At 49.8% G+C, this 12,440-nt stretch overlaps 1 protein-coding gene across 1 annotated transcript in view; it reads right to left on the bottom strand.

Moving 5' to 3' along the window:
- The window catches only part of CEMIP (cell migration inducing hyaluronidase 1), a 104,208-nt gene extending 96,014 nt beyond the window's left edge, over nt 1–8,194 (bottom strand). The window contains exon 1 of the mRNA XM_081124738.1: nt 7,984–8,194. The gene's annotated coding sequence lies outside the window, so the exon portion shown is untranslated. The remainder of the gene's footprint in view (nt 1–7,983) is intronic.
- Nucleotides 8,195–12,440: the final 4,246 nt, after the last annotated feature.

Below are 12,440 nucleotides of genomic sequence, written 5' to 3'. Positions count from 1 at the left end.
GCAGAGCAGAAGCTCAAGTTCAGGCTTATTAAGCAATATAGAATCAAAGCATCTTTTTTTCTTTTTTTTTGCATGCTTAAAATAGCTGCTTATTTAAAGTAACTGCATATGGGGATGTTTAAAGCAAAAATGAACTTCACTGCACGGTCATTCTCAGAAAATCCCAGGATATGTTTATATGTTACCATTTGTAACAACATTACCCAATGATTTTAAAATTTAAAACAGATTCAAGCTCTTTCTCAGCCACCTGGAAGGCTTATGCATATGCACAACCCACAATTATGTGGTCGGAGGAGTCTCCAAGCCTCTTCAAAGCTGTAAACCAAGCAGACACCACTGAGATGGCTGTGCCTTTGTGTTTTTACAACAATCATTTAAGTGTGAAGCAACTGGTACACATGGACATGCCAAAGGCAAAATCCTACCACTGCTTGCTCTTTCGATGCCAGGAAGTGAGTTGAGAAATCTGGTGAACTCAGGGTTTTCTTAAGAAGTCACAGACAGAGTGACACATCAGCCCAGCAGAATTAGCAAAACATTCTACTATGAAAAACCACAATTTCTTCTCTCCCCACAAAGAGAGGGAAGCCAGGGAGGAGGGGAGAGACCGGCTGCAGAGCACAGAATTCGAGCTCGTGTCTGTCCTACCCCCCAGTTCAAGTCCACAGCTAGATTAAGAGCCCAAGGTGCCTTTAGCATCCCCAAAAGTGGTTTGCCCATCTCTGGCAGGATGGATCTCTGCACTGGAAAAGATGCAGCAGAACCAGCACCAACAATAAGGGAACCAGCTCATTCCAACCAGAAGGAGCCCTGGAGGGGGTGCTCACCAGGGTGGGGATCAGGATGAGGTGAGAGCATGAAAAAACTCAGCCATCAAATAAGTAATATTGCAATGCAACATTTGAAATTCGGAATTCATGCAAAAAATCCATAGTGAACCACATACCAAAATTTTGAATAAAGACAGGATCAGTATTGCTGACTTTTCCTTTGGCCTCTGGTGGCTACATTTACTGGGTCTCATAAAAAACTGTGGAGCTGCTCAGCCGTGAGCAGGGGCTCAGCTGTGAGCTCCAGGTGGGCAAAGCTTGGGGCTGGCTGTGGGAGGAGGAGAGAAAGGAGAGAGGCACAGCAGTTGGAGGAAAACAACCTTTTGCTGAGTAACACGGAAATGGATCTGAAACATATGGATTGAATTCCTCCGAAAATAAACATAATTTTTAAAGGAAAGGAAAAGTACTTAGCCACGATGTTTGAGGTTTTCCTGAACCCAAACCTTTGGAAAATTAGCACACGAGCGGATTACTCAGGGACTGTTAACACAGCTTTGAAATAGGCTTGTCATAAAATGCCAGTTTGTTTTTAAAATTTTTTTAATGGTTTGCCCAAATCGACTCCCCTACTCACTCCTTGTGAGGTTCATTCCCGTTTTTCTTTACAGCTAGGAGACAGCTTAGGACACCCACTGTCAGCCTGGGAGGGTCTGGGGACCCAGGACACGGGGGGGGGGGGGGGGGGGGGGGGGGGGGTCTCGAGGAGACCAAGCTGGGAATAACTGTTCCCAGCACAAAGCAAGGACAAGAGCCTGGAAAAAAGGCAGGTGAGTGACTGTACTAGACTAGGGACTAGACAGACACCCAAGGTGCCATCCTTCACCAGCTCTGTACCTGTGAGCATCCGTGTCCTCATCACGCATCTACAGACACCACTGACCCACCCGGAGAGTGGAAAGAAGGCGGGCATGCTGCATGGGAGCAGATACAGTGGGCAGCTTGGGCTCACCACTGTCCACCTCCCAGGCCGGTCTGCGGATCGAGGGAACCAGGATCACCTGTCCCATGTACTTTCCCACTGGCCACCCACGGCCCCATATTTGTTAGGGTGTCACACACGGGTTAAGTCTGATTTCATGTTACTGAATATAGTTTTCACAAAACCAACAACATACCAGAATATGAAGAAGACACAGTGAGACGAACTACAATAAAACTAAGGTAACAAAATTAATCTAACTGCCAAGAATAAAATGAAATGATCCTGGACAGAGAAAAGTTTTCAAACTGTGTTCCTTGGAACACACAGAGCTCTGTGCACTCCCTCAAGGGGCCTCAAGACAAAAATTGAGGCCCTATTCCCAGTCCAGCCACTTTTATTGGGTCTATAAATTGGATTTAGTAGAGTTTGTTAGGAAAAAAAACAACAGTTTATGGTTAAAGTAATCTTAAACTACAAGTCTAAGAGATTAAAGGGCCCAGAGACCTATAGCTGCTCAGAAGGACTCTCTCTTCTGAGAGGTGTAGCCCAAGGTCAAGGTCCAGGCAGGTAAGGGAGCTTATGCACCTGAGGCAGGTAAGGAGCTTCATACACCTGAGAGTTTGCAGGAAATGAGAGGTTTAGGTCTGTCTGTACTTCTGGATCTTTCCCCATAGCCCTGCCTCTGTGTGAAAGGCCTTCTGAACTGCACTCTCCACATTCTACCTGTGTCTCACCAGAAAATCCCTATAAGCTGCTGATCCTTCCAGGTCACCTCACCCCCTTCTCAGGGAAGTTCTCTGGGATGTCCTCTGGCTTCCCCTTCCCTGGCCCGCCCCCTGCCAGCCATTACTCCTGAGCCACCTGTCCTGGCCCCCATCATGCAGCACAACAACTTCTGGCTTAGACATCTGTCCCCTCCACTAGACAGTTTGCTCTGGAGGGCAGGCATCGCTCATCCAATTCTGCCCCCACCAATGCCTAACACAGAACATGATCAAAACACTGTAGTCAATTTCTCTCTGACACTATGCAACCGCACACCTGCCCCTTGGGCTCACCAGAAGGCATCTGTGATCTGTGACGAACACAGGAATGCCACAGGGAGGGGAGGGAGGAAGATAAATGAGCTTTCAATTTCATTTTCAGGTTTTAAAAAAAAAAGTTGTGATCTTTAGAGTCAAGTAAAGTTGTTTAAATGTAAACATGCATTCTTGGTGTCTAGAAGCAGAGTGGGCTGAAATCCCCAAGTGATCTCTTAATACCCATTCGAGTGCCTCTGCCAGGCAAAGATAAATTGCCATTTGCACAATGGTCATGCACTTAAAAGTAACCAGGTCCAGAGAGCTCTGGAAAATTTATTATGACGGGGAAAAGAGGAACTCAAAGGGGTCCCAGATATTTAGTGTACTGATAAGACAGCTTAAGATCGACAAATAATTATCTCCAAGAATCTGAAGGGTCTTTATAAGGTCATTAGGAGGACATGGGCCAGCTGGGCCCCATCTACTTGGACATAAGAAGCTATACCAAAGAGTTGACTTAGAATCACAGAAAGTGAGCAACAATGTAGGCAGCTCTGTAGACCAGCAGCATCACCTGGGACCTTGTTAGAAATGTAGGTGCTCGGGTCCTGTCCCCCAGATCTGCCCAATCAGGAAGTGCATTTTAAAGAGTTCCCTTGTGACCCCAGGAGAGCCAAATGGTGCAGCCTGGGGAAGCCTCTGGCCTCTTGCCCCCTGAGATTTCTACCAACAGCAGAGGCAGTGTCCTGGCACAGATTCTTCACATGCCAGAGGACCAGCTCCTCGATGTGCCTTCCGAGACAGAAAATGCCTGGTGGCTAAGCTCTCCTACAGACAGCTGAGAGAAAGAAACACACGGGGTTTTCAAAAGCAGTTGTCTGGTTAAAGCACTTTAAACCCAAGTTATATCTAAACCTATCACATGGCTGCCCTTGCAGGAGATTCAGAGATAATGCCTCAGCAATTTCCCAGTGCAAGGAGCCAGACTGTCCGGAGCTGGAGAGGAAATCTGCTCTGAGTGAGCCTGGGGAAGGCGGCCTGCCTGTGCCCCCAGGACTCACTCACCTGGAAGGGAAGGGGGCACTTGCATTCCTGGAGCCAAGCTGAACACAACAGAGATGGCCCTGGAGAATAACAGGGCAGAGAAGTGGCAGTTCCTCTCGCTTGGGGAGTGTGGGGGGTTGTTTCCTGGCACCCAGGGAACCAAGCAGAAAGCAAATGCATATATGATGACATTTCTCTGCATGCAGCTCCCCCTCTGAAGAGCCAGGTTTGAACACAGCCTGGCACCAGAGCAGAGAGAGGAAAAGAAAGGATGGGAGATCTACAGAGAAGCTAGGATGGCCCCTGGAAAGACTGTGCTGTGGCAAAGAGGCGCAGATATTAATAAAAGTCACTATGGTAACCACCATAGTTTTACCCAGTTTAACAAAGTTCCCATGGGCCAGGTTCTCGGGAAAGAAGCTCAGGGCCCAGCGGAACATCTGGCAAAACAGTGAAAAGGAACTCAGCACCGAGAAGTCTCCCTCTATAGCACATCCACTCCTAACCTCCTAACCTAACCGGAGACAGGAGTAAGGATGTGATCCCTGCCTATTCGCTGTTCAGAGGAAAGCAAGTTGCCTCCACATGATGGTAAAAGCCGAGCAAAGGCGCTAACTTTTCATGACTGACGAGATCACACATCTGGGCATTTGCCATCACATGGAAAGAGAGATGAAGCCTGCGTTGTTCATGGAAATGGATCTTCTGGCTGCAACCCATAAACATAATATTGTCCCTTTTAGGAACCCAACCCACATGCTTGCTTGCATTTCTCTTTTGAGCTGTAACTATCGATGCAAAATGCAAAATAAAATTGTGCTGCTTTGCCGATATCACCCAAAGGCACTGGAAGGGTAACTTAAGTGGGTGCTTCAAGGGAGCCTGAGAATGACTGATTCACCCCATGCATCCCGCTGGCCTTCCCTACTGAACTCCACTCCTGCCATTCCATCTGTCTGTCCCAGGGACTGGGACACTGCTGCTAAAGACAGAATGCCAGAGGACCCATGGGGAGCCTCTTTCTATCCCTCACAACCCTGCAAGGCAAGAGTGCTCTACAGTTCAACAGTTGTCCTACCAGAAATGGAGCTGGATGAGAGTCCCGAGAAGACAGCCAGGTCTTCAAGGTCAGCCAGGGCCTGTGTGTGCCCTCCTGCTCCATTCACGCTGCTGGGTGGTGACAGTCACAAGAAGACTCCCAGCATCTGTGGGCTGCATGGTCCTGTACCTCCACTGCCTTCAGGTAGAGGGAGCTGAAATTACTTCTGGCCTTCTAACGAAAAGAAAAAAAAAGATAAAAAATTTAGCATGAGAATGTGAAATTTGCAGAAACATACACATACCACATACGCTTTAGGGGGGGAAAATAAATGCAAGTGTAAGATTGGGCCCATTACAACTCCATTACCCAAACTTCTGTGGTGTGTCACATACTGGTGGTTTCTACCCAAATGGGGAGCCAGAAGGAAATCTAGCTGTGGCCAGTCCTGGGCACAGCAAGCGTCTTGGTCAGGATCTCACAGCTAAGCCAGGCTCACACCAAAGGAACAGGTGTGCTTCCCGCATGGGAATGTCTATGGGTTGGGGGGGGAAGGGTGTTCCTAGCCTCGGGGTTGCCCAGTGCAGCGAACTCCCACTTCCCTAGAAGTGGGGCCATGGGGTCATTCCCCATCAATATCCAAGAGGACTTCACCCGCATGGGAACAAGGAGGCCCCTGGAAGGTCCTGCATTCTTTGAGAAGGATCACAAAGAACAGATCAATGGGGCCAGAGGGCTGTGGGGACAGTTTGAAAATGACTTACTTTATCTTGCCTCCAGGTGGTACGGGTGGGGAAAACAGGCGGCTGACTCGTCTCACAAAATTCTTCCATTTATCTTTGAAATAGATTTTTTTTTTTTTTTTTTTGCATTGTGATCAACTCCAGCACCTTCATCGGTTCCATCAAGTTCTCGAACGTGAAAATAAACTGGAGATGGAGTCCCTATGAAATAGTTACTAGGTTAGGAGAGAGCAGAGGGCTGGTGAACGTAAGTCAAAAGAAATGCTCAGCTGTCTTTAAAATACACCTGTAATCACAACCATTTTAAGAGCTTTTTTTCTCTGTGCTCAGCACTGGGCCTAGAGTTTTAATTGTGCCACTTAATTCTCATGAGCAACTCAGCAAGCTAGATAGTGTTGTCTCCAGCTTAGCGATGAGGAAGCAGGCACAGAGGCACAGAGCTTAAGTGACTTTAGGAAACTCACAGATACCGTCTCCAAAAAAAGGAAGCTCGATTGTTTTTACTCTCCATGGGCCCTAATCAATCACAAACAGAAGCTGACCTGAATTTTACATTTTTTAAATGGAGGAAGATTCACACTTCTATATACATGGAGATGCCAAAAAAGAAGAGCCCCAGCCAAGGTCATTCTTATCCAGAGAGGGACATGTTTCATTTGCAAATTAACCCCTACAGGTTCCCCCACGTTTCCAAGCAACCAACTAGGAAAATCAAATGCTGGGCTAAAGCAGAAACACTGGAAGCTTCTTTAAGAGTGTTAAGCCCCTTGGAGAAAACAGGATCAGGAAGCAGCATAGTTGCCTTTGCAAATGCACCCACACTCCTGTTTGACTCTTCTCCGTTCTGTCACTGCAACTGTGAAACTAACATATGCTCCCAATATCTTATCCACGAAATAATGTAATAAAACGGAATACGACCTTGGACACACACAGAAATTGGTTTGAGCCCGGCCGCCTTAGGTCTGCCTTTATCTCACTGCCTACGTGGATGCTCTAGGGGCCCTGCGGTGACACCACACCCGGGGTCCTGTACAGAGCCAGCTGCAGGCTGATCGAGGACCGGTCATAAACCACAAGCTCTCTTTCTCCTGAGTGGCTCACCCTAGTGGGTCTCCAGCAGACTAGCCGTCCCTCTTCTTTTGCCCTGCGCCCTAACGTCCTGAGCCTGGGGGGAGGGGGAAGCACGCGACTTCCCGGAGACCCAGGGCCACGGACCCAGCAAGGAGGAAGCGGCTGGGAGCTGTCCATGGTGGCGCAGACCTGGGCATGCCCAGCCTTGGGCTCCCCACCCCCTGGGTGCGCTCCGGCTCTCTCTCCAGACCGCGGGAATGGAGACTCGCTCCAGGCTTACCATCTCCGGGATGGAGCTGCAGCCAGGCACTGGCTCACACATCAAAAGGTTAGTTCAAAGGGAGTTCTCACCTGTGGGCAACGTTGGCTGCAGGGAGCAGGACTCAGGACCTCAAATCCGGCTGCTGGCAGCGTGCAGTGCTGGACCCTTGGTCGCCGAGGGCGCTGAGAGCGAGACTGCGGCTGAGGACCTCGGCGCCCTGAGCTCCTTTCTCAAGAGCACATGCGTCCCACCGGTCCGTTCCAGAATGTCTCTGGCCCTCGTTCCCAGAGTGGCGAGCTGGAGACCTGGCCATGGCCCTGGCCTGTGCTCTGCCAGGTCCCTGCCTTTCCTTCTAACCTAATTTGACCTTTCTTGGAGCCGAGGTCCCTTGTCAGGGACCACTGAACCCTCTTCCAGAGATGCCAGATTTGGAATCTCAGTCTCAACATCGCAGGAGCCCTCATGTCATCTAATGTTCAGTTGCCTCCACCCGGTCCGTGCCAGCGCCGCGCTGGGTGGGTGCCCAGCGCGGTCCGGGGGGAGGAGGGGGAACCAGAGAGAAGAAGGCGCGGAGACCCAGCAGTGAAGCGCAGACCTGTTTCCAGGCGCACACCCACTGTGCAGCGCGCGCGGCTCTGTCGGCTGGACTGCAACCTGACCCTGCGAGCAGTCCCTCGGCGGAGGACTGTCCTGGGCGCAAGCCCTGCAAGCCCTTCAGAAGGCGGACTCTAGGAAAGCAGGGGTCTGCCCCTCCGCGGGATGCGCTCCGGGGACACTGGCGCCCCGGGCACCTGTCGCTTGCAAAGGATCACAGGATCGCAGAGAGATCTCACAGAGGACAGTGACAGGGGCGTGTGCAGTGACAGACGCATGGACAGACAGACAGATGGACAGAGGCGGGCTGCACAGCACAGAGTGGACAAACAGAAGCCGATGCTGGCTGACGTTTTCCCTGCGACGGGCGGAGCCGCCGGACCCCCACTCTTCCCTCCCCTCCGAGGCTGGGCAGTCGCGCAGCCCGAGCGCCGGCGGCCCCCTTACCTCCGGGTCCCAGCCCAGGCGGTGCCACGCCTCCTCGGCCGGAGCGCAGGGGCCGGCCCGTCCAGCAGCAAACCACCCGGCCGCGAGCTCCCGGGCGTGGGCAGGCAGAGCTGTAGTTGGTCTGAGGAAGCGGGGTTCAGGCCTTGCCGTGTTCCCCAAGACGCTGGGCTCGCCAGACCGGGCTCGACCTCCCCGCGCTGCGCTCCGCTCTCGCTCCCTGCCGCCCGCCAGCGCCGCGGCTTTATAGCTGCCGCTCTGGCAGCAGCGCCGCTGGCTCCTCCCCGGGTCGCAGAAGCCCAGCCACCAACCCGCCCCGAGTGGGGCGGGGGCCCGCGCCCCGGACGGAGCCGGGAGGGCCGAGAAGGCGCGGCAGCCGCCGGGTGAGGGCGCTGGAGACCCGGGACTCGGAGCAGCGGCCACGGCGCCCAGAGCGCGTCTCCGGGGCTCCAGGGTGAGGGTTGCCGGGCACAGGCATGAAGTCCCACGCGCGCTGGCGGCTTCCCAAAGGAGGCCACTGAGGAGAGAGAAGCAAGCCCCGTTTGCCAGGGGATCGCCGTGAGATGGGATTTAGGGCTCTTAAGTCTCAATTTTTTTCTTTAAATTATCATGAAAGAGTGGCCTTAGAGACCCTGGTGTAGGAACCTAGCAGTCCCTCGAGAAGCAAGTGGTTGGCTTTCAGTCAGAGACCTTCGATTGAAATGGGGGTCAGACATGCCAGTTATGTGACTGTGGACAAGGGTCTTATTAACCTCTCTGGGCCTCAGTTTCCTCCTCAGGAAAGTGGGTTCTATGATGCTTCCAGGCAGGACTGAAAAATGGATTTAAGAGGTTGGGATAGTAAGGGTACCTAGCACATAGTAGGTGCTCAGTAAGTTAGAATCCTTCCTATATGTAGACAGATCAAGATCCTCAAGGACCAAAGGAGGTATGACTGCTCTAGACAGTCCTTGCAGAGGAAACAGGACTACTACCAAGAGCCCCTAACAGGTCCCCAGGGCACCTGAAGTTCCCTTTCAACTCTGCCACTAACTTGCTGTGTGACCCAGGGCCACCTACTAGCCCTCTCTTGGCCTCTATTTGTCGTCTGTAAAATGAGGGCTTTGATACCAGTTCTCCATTCGTCCTTTTTTGCATCTTACAGCTTGGCCCCTTCACCTGGCTAACCAGAGTCCCCCTAGAATATACCTTTCTCCCTTCCTTCCAGCCAATGTCCCGTGAAAACCAACCCTGCAGGAAGGTTCACGTTCTGGGAAGCACACACCAGCTCTACGGCTTTACATCTGGGCTTGGGGGGCCAAACCACAGTCAGACAGAAGCTGCCTGCTGGGGTCTGTGTCCATGTCTTCTTGGCTGGGGCAGAGCTCTGATCACCAGGTACAACCAGGACAGGCTGCATTCCCCTCCAGGCCTTGCCTGGAAAACTCACGAGGATCAGTTACCAGGATTCTTAGTCCTTCTTGGACCAACTGCCTCGTCCTTGTACCAGAACTCCTGGATCCTTTCCTTTCTTTAGCAGGAGCCTCCAGACACCAGAACCCACAAACATGGGGGATGCTGAGCCCCAGTGGAAGAGGGTAAGCCCTGAACCAGCCTCACTTGGCGCAGTGAGATCCACACGTGGGCTGCCCCTCTCCCATCAAAGGAGAGCAGGTTTGAGGCCTGCAGGGCCTGAGGGCTCTGGAGAAAGGCCTGCTCTACAGGCATCTGAGAGATGATACAGTCACAAAGGACTTCAGTGTGGTGATGAGCTCTGAAAAGTGCTTTGTCATATTTTCTCAAAGCACAGAATGCCTGGCACATTCCTCTGGCATCCAGCTTTCTTTATCTTAGACCAGTGCCCCAGGGAAAAGAGCAATGCTGATGAATTACAGACAGGCTCCACGTGTCTAAAGCGAGATTCTTCAGCCCGAGCTCCACACGGCACTCCCACTCAGCACCCAGTGATGGACGGGGTGTGCCGGGTAATTATTTTATGGATGAATGCTGACATTACTCTGGCCAAATGACAACCCAAACTTCCTTCCATCCAAGGTCTTGCTCTTATATGTGCAGATCCAGGAGCTGGTCAGTCTTGTCAGAATCCCCAGCGGAGATTGTCCAGGTAGAGAGGAAATGCTCTTACAGGTGTGACATCACCCAGAAAGCCTGCCCTTCCTCCCTAGGCATTCCTTCCAGTCCTCCTTCCTCAAGTAGGGTGCAGCCCCCTCCTCCATGCCCTTGTCCAGCAGAATGGCTGCCTGCTTAGGGCTCCCACAAGCTGTCCATTCCCAGATCCAAGTCTGTCCCTTAGCTCGAAAGTCACCACACTCTGCCTGCTGACGAGCAAAGCCAGCCCCCTGCCCTACAGCAGCCTGCCTGCTAAGTTTGAATAGCTGGTGACACCTGTGGCTTCATCCTCCAAGCCTCCAGGTCTGGTTTTCCCAGGAAAACACCAGGCAAGCCCGCGGAGACATGCGGCATAGAGAGGCAGGGAGCAGCATGCAGCTGGGGTAAGGAGCCAGGAGACACCGTAAAAACATACAGTCTCAGGCAGAGCAATCTTAAGAGTTTCACCAATCATGGGCATTTTTTAATTCCACCAACAGGGGTCACTCTTGCACACTGAGCCTGAAGCTGGCTACTAAAAAGGGTACTTCCCAGCCTCAGCACTGGGGCCAGGTTTCCAGGACTAATAAACTGCTCAGTTCCTGTTTTGTTGGATGCAGATGAGATTGCTCAGCCAAGGAGACAAGTCCCTCAGTTTTTCTGGTGAGTAGAGGTCGGTGCTGGAATTTGGGACGGGAAGTCCTAGAACACTGGCCAACCACACTAGGAGCTCTGATAATGGATTTCTACCTCTTCCTGTTCAAACTCATCATCACCAAAGAGAAAGAACATTCTTCTCCTGTGTTTTTTTTTAAATATATCTAAAATACATGCTAACCTATGCATGATGTTTTTGTGTCACAAACTCTTTTTTCTAAATGCAAAAATTATACATGTTCCTTGCAAATTCAGATAATAAACAAAGGAGAAATCACCTAATTGTAAACATAATGTAAAAGCTTGGAAAATACAGAAAAGAGAAAAAAATTCTAATCAAAGATCATTTCTGTTATTGTCAGTATATAAGGCAAGTATGTTTCCGTGTATAAGTTACATGCTATATAGATGCACAGATAGATACATGTATGTAAGTTTTTCACAAGTAGTTGAATGTTTAGCTAAAAATGCTTCTCCCCAAACTGCACATCTGGGAGAGGAGAGGCCCAGGCACTCCAGCTCACTCCTTCACCTACAGGAGCTCCTGACTGTGTCCAACACAGAGCTGGTGTGTAAGAGGTACTTACACTGTGAATGAGTGAGTACAGGAATGAGTGTTTATAGTTAAAATAACATACTTACACCTGGAATTCATGGGGGTGTAAGAAATGCAAATTAATACTATACTGAAATACTCATCCGACTGGCAAAAATCCAAAAGTTTGAAGATACCACCTTTGTTGGGGGCTGTGTGTGGCCGGGGGGGGGGGGGGGCAGTGTGCCCGAGAACAGATCCTTGCCTCATACATCACTGATAAAAGTGTAAATTGGTACAACCTCTGAGGGCAGTTTGCCAAGATTTATGGAAATATATATAATGTTGGATTCACTAATTCCACTTCCAGTAATTTATCCTATAGATATATTTGCAAAATGTGTGAAATGACAATGTTATACAGTGCAGCCCTATTTGTAATACAGAAAAATGGAAACAGCCTAAATGCCTAGTAGTAGGGCTAATTATGTTATATCCATGCAACGGAATACTATGCAGCTATTTTTTTTAAAAGGATAATGATAAATGTATATACTAAAATGAAAAATTATAAGTGTAAAGGAATGTATATAGCAAGCTACCATTTGTCCAAAAGGGAAAAGAAAAAAGATATATATTTTACTTATAGATACATAAGAAATAATCTAGCCCTGATCAGGTGGCTCAGTTAGTTGGAGTGCCGGCCCATACACCAAAAGGTTGTAGGTTTGATCCCTGATCAGGGCATGTACAGGAGGCAAACAATCAATGTTTCTCTCTCACATTGATGTTTCTCTCTCTCCCTCCCTCTTTCTCTCTCCCTTCATCTCTCTAAAATCAATAAACATATACTCGGGTGAGGGTTAAAAAATTTTTTTAAAATAATATTAAGTGTTGGAAAGGATGTGGAGACATTGTGCCCCCCATGGGTAAGAGTGTAAAATAATTTGGCATTCTTCAAAAAATTAAAAAAATTTAAAATGGAACTACCATATGACCCACCAATCCCACTTCTGGGTACATATCCAAAGAAATTGGAAGCAAGATATTAGAGAGATATCTGTACACTCATGTCCACAGCAGCATTATTCACAGTAGTCAAAAGGTAGAAGCAACCTGTGTCTATCAACAGCTGAATGGGTTAACAACATCGGTATATGCATTCAATGGACTATTATGC

This window comes from Miniopterus schreibersii (genome assembly GCF_964146895.1).
Source record: "Miniopterus schreibersii genome assembly, chromosome: 22".
Taxonomy (NCBI): domain Eukaryota; kingdom Metazoa; phylum Chordata; class Mammalia; order Chiroptera; family Miniopteridae; genus Miniopterus; species Miniopterus schreibersii.
This window is presented reverse-complemented; position numbering and strand designations above follow the sequence as displayed.